General features: G+C 38.4%; 1 protein-coding gene and 1 pseudogene across 1 annotated transcript in view; one reads left to right on the top strand and one right to left on the bottom strand.

Moving 5' to 3' along the window:
• FSIP1 (fibrous sheath interacting protein 1) overlaps positions 1-12,373 on the top strand; it is a 195,680-nt gene that overhangs the window by 179,274 nt on the left and 4,033 nt on the right. The window lies entirely within an intron of this gene.
• LOC100392825 (proteasome subunit beta type-6 pseudogene) lies at positions 4,361-5,166 on the bottom strand (annotated as a pseudogene).

The raw sequence follows: 12,373 nt of genomic DNA on the forward strand, positions 1-12,373 counted from the left end.
TTTTACAGTTTTGGGTCTTATATTTGTCTCTTTAATCCATTTTGAGTTGATTTTTATACATGGAGTGAGATAAGGACCAAATTTTATTATTCAGTTTTCCTGACACCTTTCCCCATTGTGTGTTCTTGGCATCTTTGTCAAAAATCAATTGACCATAAATGCATGAGTTTATTTCTGGGTTTTCTGTCCTGTTCTTTTGGTGTTTTTATGCCAGTACCATGGTACTGTTTTTATGCCAGTACCATGTTGTTGCAATTACAGTTGTGTAATACTTGGAAATCAGCAAGTGTGATACCTCCAGCTTTGTTCTTTTTGCTCAAGATTGCTTTGGCTATTCAGGGTCTATTGTGGTTCCGTATAGATTTAAGGATTTTTTTTCCATTTCTGTGAAAATGACATTGAAATTTTGATAGGAATTACGTTAAATCTATAGATAACTTTGGGTAGTGTGAACATTTTAATTATTAATTCTTTTATTTTTTTGAAAGAAAGAGAAAGAAAGGGGGAGAGAGAACAGGAGTCTGGCTCTATTGCCCAGGCTGGAATGCAATCTAAAAGTAGGTATTAAAAACCTCTTTTATGCCGATAATTATGCTTAACAGCGGAGACCGGAAGGAATAAGGGAAGAAAGTAACAAACAAACAACCAACCAATATTTTATTTAAGTCTGTGAAATGCTATGCAAATGCTGAAGAGTAAGTTACTTCCAATTATGTGGTCACTTTCAAAATCCGTGTAATGTGATACTGAGAAAAATGTATGTTCTGTGGACCTGGTGTGAAGAATTCTATAAATATTCACTGAGTTTACTGGTTCCAGGTCTGAGTTCTAATCATAGATGTCCCTGTTAATTTTCTATCTTGTTAATCTGTCGAATATTAACAATGTGGTGTCAAAGTCTCCCGCTATTATTGTGTGGGAGTCCAAGTCTTTTTAGAAGTCATTAAGAACTTGTCTTATGTGTCTGGGTGCTCCTGTATTGGGTGCATATATATTTATAATCATTGACTCTTGTTGTTGCATTGATCCTTTTACTATTATGTAATGTCTTTCTTTGTTTCTTTTAGTCTTTGTTACTATTAAAGTCTATTTTGTCAGAGACGAAAGTTACAACTCCTGTTTTTTTTTTTTCCCTCTGCATTTGATTGGTGAGTCTTCTTCCAATCCTTTGTTTTGAGTCTTTGTGTATCCTTGCTTATGAGATGGATCTGGATACAGCGTAACGATGGGTTTTGACTTTTTATTCAATTTGCCTGTCTGTGTCTTTGATTGGGGCATTTAATCCATTTAAATTTAGGATTAATATTGATATTTGTGAATTTAATATTGTCATTTAATGCTCCCTGGCTATTTTGCCCATTAGTTGATATAGATTCTTCATTATGGAGATACTCTTTACCTTTTGGTAAGTTTTTGGGATGACTGGTAATTATTAATTCTTTTAATCCATGAACATGGAACATCTTTTAATCGATTTGCATTTTCTTTATGTTCTTTCATCAGTGTTCTATAGTTGTTAGTATGTAGTTCTTTCACCTCCTTGGTTAAATTTACTCAAGTATTTTTTTTATTAGAGACAATTGTTAATGGGATTTTCTTAATTTCCTATTTGGATAGTTTGTTTTTAAATGTATAGAAATGTTCCTGATATTTGTATGTTGATTTTCTATCTTGTAACTTTACTGAATTTTTTTCATCAGTTCTGACATTTTTTGGTGAAGTGTTTATGGTTTTCTATATATAAGATCATGTCATCAGCAAAGAGAGATAATTTCACTTCATTTCCCATTAGGATGCTTTTTATTTGTTTTTCTTGCCTGACTCTTGCCAGGACATTAAGATGTTTTAAAAAATGTGATGAGAGTAGGCATCCTGTGGAAAAGCTTTCCACTTTTCACTGTTGGGTATGATGTCAGTTACAGATTTGTCTTATATGACCTTTATTATGTTGAAGTGCATTACCTCTAAACCTAATGTGCTGAGAATTTTTATCATGAAATGGTGTTGAATTTTGTCAAATGCTTTCTCTGCATGTATTGAGATTATCATAAGGTTTTTATCCTTCTTTTTATCATTAATGATATACATTATGGTGTATCCCACTGACTACTTTGCATTTGTTGAACCCTCCTTGCATCCCAGGGATAAATCCCACTTGATCATGTGAATGATTCTTTTAATTGCTTTTGAATTTGGTTTGCTAGTATTTTGTGGAGGATTTTCACATCCATATTTATCAGTGATAATGGCCTGTAATTTTTTTTTTCTTGTAGTATTCTTGTCTGGCTTTGGTATCAAGGTAATTCTGGCCTTGTACAATGAGTTCAAGTCTTTCTCCCGCTTCAATTTTTTGGGAGAATTTGAGAAGCACTGGTATTAGTTCTTCTTTAAATGTTTGGTAAATTCAGCAGTGAAGCCATCTGGCCTTGGGACTTTTTTTGTTAGGAGGCTTTTTATTACTGAGTTAATCTCCTTGCTCATGAGAGGTCTCATGAGGTTTCTTTATGATCTTCTTGGTAGGATGTATGTGTCTAGGAATCTGTTCACTTCCAGGTCTAGGAATCTGTTCACTTCCAGGTTATCCAATCTACTGGCATATAATTTCTAACTACCCTTTGTATTTCTTTGGTGTTAATTGTAACATCTCCTCTTTCATTTCATTTTTGTTTTGTTTTAAATAAGCAGAAGGTTTTTTTTTTTGAGACGGAGTTTCGCTCTTGTTACCTAGACTGGAGTGCAATGGTGCGATCTCGGCTCACTGCCACCTCCGCCTCCTGGGTTCAGGCAATTCTCCTGCCTCAGCCTCCTGAGTAGCTGGGATTACAGGCACGCGCCACCATGCCCAGCTAATTTTTTGTATTTTTAGTAGAGACGGGGTTTCACCATGTTGACCAGGATGGTCTCGATCTGTTGACCTTGTGATCCACCCACCTCGGCCTCCCACAGTGCTGGGATTACAGGCTTGAGCCACCGCGCCTGGCCAAGCAGAAGTTTTTAACTTTAAGACTTTAAAAAGTATTTGTTATTGCTTTCTAAATAGCACAACACCTGTAAATTTGTTGAAGGACATTTGAAACATACAGAAAAGTGTGGAAGATAAAATCATTGTCCAGACCTATTCATTGTTAATAACATTCATCTTTTTTCTAGTTGTATATTTTAAATTCTCTCTATATTCTTCTTATGGTATATTCTGCTATTTGTTTCTTTATATTTTGAGCATTCTCTGTTAATAAATATTCTTTTAAATCATTCATTATAATGGCTGTAGTGTATCCTATTGGTGTATGATAATTTAAGCATTTCTTTATTTTTGGTCATTTATGTTGAGACTCTTTGTATAAGCTAAAATTATCATGAGACACAAGTATGGCCATAATCATTATCTTCCCATTACATGATGGGATGAAGAGTTCATAGGATTTTATTTATTTGAGTTTTCTTTCTTTCTTTTCCTAGTTAGTTTAGCTAGGGGTTTGTCAATTTTGTTTAGCTTTACAAAAAGCCAACTTTTAGTTTTATTCATTGTTTTCTATTTCTAGTTTCTATTTCATTTGTTTTGGCTCTAATATTTATTATTTTGTTTCTTCTGCTAACTTTGGCCTTAGTTGGTTCTTTTTCTAGTTTTTTGAGTTTTATGAGATTGTTTATTTGAGATTTTTTTTATAATAGCCACTTATTGTTATGTATTTTCCACTTAAACTGCTTTTGTCAGCATCCCATTAGTTTTGATATGTTGCGTTTCGATTTTTGTTTGTCTCAAAATATAGTTTAATTTCCTTTTTCTTCTCTCTGACCTATTGTTTGTGTAGGAGCATGTTGTTTAATTTCCACATTTTTTTGAATTATCCAAGATTTCTTGTTATTGATTTCTAGTTTTATGCCATTCTGATCAGAAAAGATACTTGATATGATTAAAATCCTCTTAAATTTGTTAAGATTTGTTTTGTGGCCTATCCTGCAGAGTGTCCCATGTGTGCTTGGGAAGAATGTGTATTTTCTTGCTGTAGGATGTGATGTTTTGATTATGACAATGAGGTCCATTTGATTTAAAGTGTAATTCAAATCCAATGTTTTCTTATTGATTTTCTGTCTAGATGATCTGCTTATCATTGAAAATGGGGTACTGAGTTCCCCTACTCTTATCCTATTGCAGTTTATCTCTCAGGTCATGTAATGATTGCTTTATATATTTATGTGTTCCAGCATTGGGTGTGTATATGTTTACAATTAAGTCCTCTTAATGAAATGTCCCCTTTATTGTTATATAATGACCTTCTTTGTTTTTTCTCTTTGACAAACTTTATTAAATTTTGCATCAGTACGAGGTATCTCTTATTGCATACTAGAATCTCAGGACTCAGCGGGGTGGTAAAGTGGCAATGGTGAATTTGGGTATCTAGTCTCCAAAAGTACTTGCTGCTCTACCCCTGACTCTGCAATGGCTGCCAGGCAGATCACTTCTCCACTGGAGCCATCCTGCTCCATGGCCAAAGCGAGAGCATTGGCAGTGAATTGCAGACACTCTTCCTTGGTCATGCCTTTCCAGTACGTAGCATCAACATAGCCATAGATGTAGGAGCTCCTGAAGCCTCCAATGGCAAACGACTGCCTTACCATCATACCCCCCATAGGCACTGAGTACACCTGCCCTCCTTCTTGAGGGTCTCAGCCTGTGGTGATAATTCCTGCCATGAGGTCTTCCCTGTATTGGTAACACATCTCCTTAAACAGGCTGGCTGCTATGTGTACCAGTGGAGGCTCATTCAGTTCAGTGCTGTGGAAACCAAGCTGGTAAGTGACAGCATCAGCTACTGCCTGGGTATCAGCTGCTGAACCTGAGTGACAGCAGAAAATGTGGTCGTGAATAGGAGTCAGCTTGTCAGTCACTCGATTGGCAATGTAGGACCCAGTGGTTGTTCTGGAATTCGTCCCCAGAACCACACCCCCATCAAATTGCACTGCTGTGATAGTAGTCCCTGTGGTGACTTCTCGGCTTTCCCAGTCTGGAGTGAAGGCCTCCGGCCTCCAGGCCGGTGCCGGCTTGACTCCCCGGGCAGCTGGCAAGGTGCCACCATCTTTCTCCTCCGGTACTCGTATAAGGACCTTCTTTGTCTCTTTGTGTAGCTTTTTTGGTTTCCATTTGTATGGAATAATCGTTACCATCCCTTCAATTGGTCTATGTATTTCCTTACTAGTAGAGTGAGTCTCTTACAGATAGCATATAGTTGGCCTTTTATTTTGTTTTTTTAAACCCATTCAGCCACTCTCTGTGTTTTAACTGGAGACTTTAATCCATTTACATTCAAGGTGATTACTAATAGGTACGGACTTGCTACTGCCATTTTTAATTTGTTTCTGGTTGTTTTGTTGTTTATTTCTTCCTCTCTTGCTGCTTTCCTTTGTGATTTTCTGTGGTGGTATGCTTTGAATCTTTTCCTTTTATATTTTGTGCAACTATTATAGGTTTTTGCTTTGTGTTTACCATCAGGTTTACACAAAACATCTTGAGCTGGCTGGACATGGTTGTTTGCACCTGTAGTTCCATCTACTTGGAAGGATGAACTGGGAGGATCAGTTTGGCCCAGGAGTTTGAGTCCTGCCTAGGCAACATAGCAAGACTCCATCTCTTTAAAAAACCAAAACACTAACAAAAGTCTTATTATAACAGGCTATTTTAAGCTGATAAGAACTTAAATGTTATCACATATAAAATAACTTCCTCCCCCGGACACTTTTTATGATTTAGATGTCAAGTTTTACATCTTTTTGTAATTTGGATTCCTTTAACAATTTATTATAGCTGCATTTGTTTTGAGTAGTTTTGTTTTTTAACTCTTATAATAGAAAATTCCTTTACGCATTACCCTTACAGTATTATTCTGAGTAAGTCTGTGTATTACTTATACCATTTAGTGTTTTCTGCTTTTATAAGTTTTATGTATCAATTAGGAGCCTTTTATTTCAGCTTAACTCCCTTTAGCATTTCCACCACCACGGCAGGCCTAGTGGTGATAAACTTACTTAGTTTTTGTTTGTCTGGGAAGGTTTTTATTTCTCCCTTATTTCTGAGGGGTAGCTTTGCTGAATGAAGTATTCTTGGCTGCCAGTTTTGTTTTCCTCCTGTGCTTTGATTATATTATCTCACTCTTTTATGGTTTGCAAGAATTCTGCTGAGAAATCTGCTGATTGCTGTTTTGGGATTCCCTTGATTGTGATATATTTCTGATCTATTACTGCTTTCAGGATTCTTTCTCTTTGTTTATTTTCATTTTATTTTATTTTTTGGGACAGTCTTGCTCTGTTGCCCAGGCTGGAGTGCAGTGGTATGATCTTGGCTCATTGCAGCCTCTTTCTACTGGGTTCAAGCGATTCTCCTGCTTCAGCCTCCTGAGTAGTGGAGACTACAGGCATGGGCCACCATGCCCAGCAAATTTTTGTATTTTTAGTAGAGACAGGATTTCACCATACTGGCCAAGCTGGTCTTGAACTGTTGACCTTGTGATCTTCCTACCTTGGCCTCCCAAAGTGCCGGATTACAGGTGTGAGCCACTGCACCTGGCTGTCTCTGTTTTTTAATAGTTTGATTATGATTTGTCTTGGTGCACTCATCTTTGGCTTGAATTTAATTGGAGATCTCTGAGCTTTCTATACCTGGATGTTTTAATATTTACTCAGTTTTCGAAACTTTCAGCCATATTTTCTTAAATATAATTTCTGGGCCTTTTTCTTTATCATATTTTTCTTGGAATTCTATTATAAGAAAGTTAATACTCTTTATGATGTCCCATAATTTATGTAGGCTTTCTTCATTCTCTTCTCATAGATCTCCATTTTTTTCAGGGTCCATTATTGGGGCTTTATTAGTTTCTTTTTGTTGTGTTACATTTCCCTGATTCTTTCTAAACCTTGATGTCTACACATTTGAGGAAATGGCCACCTCTTTTGGCCTTGAAGGTTTCTTTCACAGTCATAGATTTTCACTGGTTAGTTTAGCATTTCATGATGGATGGGCCAGCTGGTAGCAACCCCAGACAGGTAGCCCTTGCTGTTGGGTTGCTGTTGGGTGATCCTGCTGCCTGTGCTTTGAGGACAAGTGGAACTTCTGGCTGTGCTCTGTGGTCTGATGAGACAGACCACTAACTGGACTCCACAGTAAGGTGGAGCTACTGGTTGGGCTCTGTAATAGCCTCTGATTGCACAGGGTTGCATGTTGTTTTCCCTGGCTGGGAAGTACTGCTGTTTTTAATCTGTAGCTGGGCTCGGAGACTGGGTAAGGTTTCTGTGGTTGTGCTCAGCCACTTGGGATGGGCCAGGCTATGGTCTAGAGAAATGCTTGAATGCAGGCTTCACTCAGGGAAGCCTTAAGCAAAGCATGGAGGCTTTGTGGGGTCATCACACAGCTGCTGGGATTGGGTGGGGCTAGGTGCTTTTCTCCACAGATATTCATTCACTCATCTGTACTCACTTCCCAGCCTGGGAAGCCTTAAGCAGAACATTAAGGCTTGGTAGGGTTGTGCTAGTTGGCTACTGGGGTTGGGTGGGGCCAGTTGCTACCCTCCTCAGGTAATCAATGACCTCCCCTTGCTCCCTGGCCTGGGGAAGGCTTAAGGAGAGCACCAGGGTTAGGTGGGGAGGCTGGCTAATGGAGCCTGGCAGATCAATTGACTTATACTTACCACAGGACAATGCAGTTGGCTAGTTTCTCTGGTGGAGTGACTCCATTGGCTAGAATGTAGAGCCACTGCCAAGATCCATGTGCTGGTTTCTGTGAGTCTCACTTTTGTTATTTGTTTCTAACTGACTGTAGGTGGTCGAGCCTTGCTGGTACTCCCAGTGTTTCCCAGGAGATAATCATGAGTGGGCTTCCTGCTCAGGGTCCCAGAATGTTGCCTGTAACTGTCTTTTCTCACTGTAGAAACTGCGGGCCCAGAGGAATCTTCGGTGTGTGGTGCTGTGCTGGCTTGAGGTGGGGCAGGGTTGGGGGAGTGGTGATGTGTCAAAGTGAAACCATTGCTGTTTTCCTCTTACCCCTTGAATGAGGCTTTTTCTTTCAGTTATGTGGTCCAAGGGGTTGTCTCAACCTTTCAAGTTCAAGGAGTTCAGGAGTATTCATGAAGATATTCTTGTCTATAGACAGTTGTTGGTTGGATTTTTGTGTGAGGGTATGGGAGCTCAGCAACTCCCATTCTGCCATCTTACTGACTGAACTATAATGTTTTTATCCAGCAGCAGAGTTCACTTACAAATAAAATTTAGTTAGATGGGTGTGGTCTGCTTTCTCCACATCAAAGATCTTCATTTAATGAATAAACTATGAAAACTTTGATCTACTCTGAAATTGCAGTATGTTTTCTTTCTTTTTGAATAAAGGGTTTTTATTAGAGAGAAAGTATCTGAATCTCCTCTGACTACTGTAATCAGACTTACTAAATTGGATGCAGTGATTTCTTGTGTATGAGATCTCATTCTTATGGAGTCGGTGTGGTGGTGGGGGAGGTTTAGAACTGTAATTTGCTAAAATATGACTTTATTTTTTGTGAACGTGAGTCACACTGATGCATATGTGTCACTGAGTAGAGCCTGACAACATGGAATGAATTGGAACTTAATGTGACTTAACAGAAAGAAGCTATAGAGACATAGAATATGCCTCTGATTATACCAAATAATCTTAATTCACAATTATAACAATGAACCCTGTGAGTATGGAGGACTAAGATGTCATAGATGTGAATTTGTGAACCATGTTTTACTTTCTGTTTATTACATAATAAGCGCTAAGGAATAGGTTCAGTATGATCACTTTGAGCATGTTATATCTGAAGCTGGAGTTTTACTAACCTCAATATTTATAATTGTCAAAATAACTTGCTGATCAATTTTATTCTAAAGTACTAAATTGTACATTTTGTGCTTTCTACAAAAGTGTGCATCAAAACTGAATGCTATGTCAGTTTTCTTGGCAAAAGGCCCTTTGAAGACATAGCTGTTGCTGCGTGTTCGGCTGTTTCATTCTGTTCTGCCTCCTTCTTGGGAAATAGATACACAAGAGTGTGATTCAGAGTAGATTTCCATAAGCAGATAGGAAGGAAATAAGCCATTTATTGTTTTCTCTTTGAATAGCATGTATTACTTATATGTAGTTGTCTTTTTCTTGTTGTGCCCAGGTCTGTTCTAATTATTTCAATTTTGCTTCTAAAACAAAGAGTCAAATGAGGCTTCAAAACAAGAACCAAACTTAGTGACCTTGAAGACCAGTTTAAATTGTGGTATTGAAAAATAAGGATTTGCTTTTCAGTTGTATTAAAAGTTTTCAATGTGAAATACACTATCAGTGTTTGTGCTTTAAGCTTCATGGTAACCATTACTATTTGAATTTTTGAATACAAGGTTCAGTAAATTAAGCATTGTACTCACAAACTACAGTGATTTTAGGGGATTGGTAAATAGTACCCTTCTCTTTCCCACTCAGGTCAGAACCAATGGAGAGAGAGGTGGATTCTGACTAATGGAGATCAAGGTTTGCTTTCTTGCTGATGAAATGTAGAGCATTGTTGTGATCCCAGTGGGCAGCCAGAGAGGCTTCTAATGCTATGTGCTTAAAATAAATGTACCTACCCAGTTACTGGCAGAGATGGAAAACCTCAGGCATCATCTGTGGAGACCCATCCATGTAAAACCAATAGGATGGAGGAGCAAAGCCATGCACCCTGGGGGAGCAGGGTCAAGTGGGAGTTGCGTGCTGGCTCCTGAAGAGGAAGGGGCTGAGCTGAGCATGCCATTTAATCCCCCAAACTTAGCTTCCCGTGGACAGTGTGGAGGGTGTGAAGTGAGGCCAGGATGCTTCCACTGCAAGTTCCTCCTTGTGGGAGCGTGGGGAGAGTGGGGAATAACTGTTCTCAGGTCACACTTGACCTCAGAGACAATTCTGAATGCACTGACACTTCTGAAACAAAAAGCATCGGGTCTGTGAGTTAGTCTAGTGTTTAATCAGATTATACTGAGTTGCCTTCTAGGTCATCAAAACAAAAGCCATCTATGCGCATATCATATTCTTCTTTCCCACTAAGCATTTCAGCTGGTTATCAACAAAAATTCATAAAATAAAGATGAAGCTGGTATTAGCAAATAACAAACATAGTAAAATAGGGCATAGGGGACACAAAGTCAGTTGTGCAGTAAAAAAAGGGGACCGAACCATATGCAATATGAGAATCTATATACAATATGAAGTGCTATAAACAAATGAGGATCAAATGAGAACATTCACATAAAATAATTCTTTAAGAAAGACAAAGTGGAACTTCTCGTAGGAACTATTAAATGAACAGGATTCTTGAAAAATTCCCTAAGTTAGCAGGGAGGAAGGGAAAGGGAGTTATTGGTTAAAGGATACAAAATTACAGCTGTATAGGAGGAATAAGGTCTAGTATTTTGTAGCACTGCAGGGTGACTATAGTCGACAATAATATATATTTTCAGATAGCTAGAAGAGAGGATTTTGAATGTTCTTAACACAAAGAAATGATAAATGAGGTGATGGATATGCAATTTACCTGATTTGACCACTACACATTGTATGTATTAAAATATCACTATGTACCCCATAGATAAGTACAATTATGCCAGTTAAAAAGTCTATAGCAAATGCAACAAGAGTCGTATAAAGTTGTTGTTTTTTTGAATATAATACCTCTAAATGAAAACCAGCGTGGCCAACTGTCTTGGATGGCTCAGAAGTGTCCTGATTTTACCATTGAATGTCCCATAACCCAGGAAATCCTCAGTCTCTAGCAAACTGGAATGGTGTCACTCTAGTTTGAAACTGTGAACATGAAACCAAAGAGCAAATTAGTTACTCAAAGGACCAAACTAAGAGAGTACAAGTAAGTAGCAGAATCCCAGGCTAGAACCTAGATTAGCAGAGGGAGGATGACCCTCCACCCACTAGTGGGATGTGGCCTAGTGATTAGGAATGTGGGTTCTGGGTAGGGAAGACCTGGGCTTGAATCCTTGCTCTGCTGCTGGGTGGAGATCTTAAGCAAGTTACTTAATTTCTCTCTCTCTCTCTCTCTCCTGTGCATCTCAGTTTTCTTACCTATGATGTAAGATGGCTTAATACCCTGTAGGGTTGTAGTGAGGATCAGATGAGGACATTCACATAAAATTATTAGCTCTCTGACTGGACTTGGTTGGCTTACATAGCATTTAACATTGTCAGGAGATTTTTCCATAAAAGCCTGGATTTCTGACATTTCTGACAAATCAGCAAGTCCTGCCACCACCCATGGAAGCTGCATAGCAGATGCTTTCTTTAGAAGGCATATGTATTCTCCCAAGAGGACAAGACCCCCACCTAGCCCTCTCTACTTCATGTGCTTGGTCCTTTGGCGACACTGAGTTTTCATTCCATGTTGTAAGTCTCCTCTGCTTGTGGTGCAGTTCAACCACTGGGAGCTTGTTGGAAATGCAGGACCCCTAAGGGCCCACCCAAATCCTAAGGCATGAGAATTTTCATTTTAATAAGATCCCTGGTGATACTTCCTGACTCTAAAGTTTGAGAAGCACTGTTACAAACCACAGAGCATTATTCCTAACCACAGTGAGTATCAAGATCATCTGGGGAGTTTTTTGTTTGTTTGTTTTCTAGCTGTGTCCAAGGACCTATCCAGACTTGCTGCCATCAGAGTTCCTGGGATGGAATGTCCATGCTGCTAAATTAATGCTAGTGACAGGATTTCACTGTGAACACCTGAGAACTATAGGTTTCCGTTTAGATGAAAGAAAGCTAATTATGTTATCTTTTTGGGGTCCTCAGATAGAAAAAGTTCTGCTAATAATGATGACTATATAATCTGAATATACTTCAGGTTGAAATTTTGCCCATTGGTTGTAACTACTGAATGAGGCCTGGTTGTAGATGGATTGACTTTTGGTATTATTTGAAGGGGTTTGAAGCTGGTATATGTCCTTACTCATCTCACCTGAACAGTTTCAAGGGAACTAGATTGTTTCAGAAAATTTTCTTTGTTATGGTACAGTCTTACTGGTTTGCAGGAGAGCAGTGAGAGTCTAGAAACAGTGACGCTATTAGCTGTTTTTTTTTTTCCTTTAAAAATATTTTGAATTGCTCTTAGGTAAGTCCTTAACTCATCATGGCTTTAATAGTTTTCTGTTTGTCTCAAACAGGATGGCCATCAGACCTCATAGCCACTATTTGTTAAATTACTTTTCCACATTGCCTCTTCAGTACTCTTAGTGACTTAACCTCCCTTTGTGTGGTCAAACCAACCCTCCTCCAAAGTTTATTTGGCCAAAATATCAGAGATGCCTTATTAGAAATTTCTAGTGTTAATTCATTTTTAATATA

The sequence above is a fragment of the Callithrix jacchus genome, chromosome 8, assembly GCF_049354715.1.
Source record: "Callithrix jacchus isolate 240 chromosome 8, calJac240_pri, whole genome shotgun sequence".
Lineage (NCBI taxonomy): Eukaryota > Metazoa > Chordata > Mammalia > Primates > Cebidae > Callithrix > Callithrix jacchus.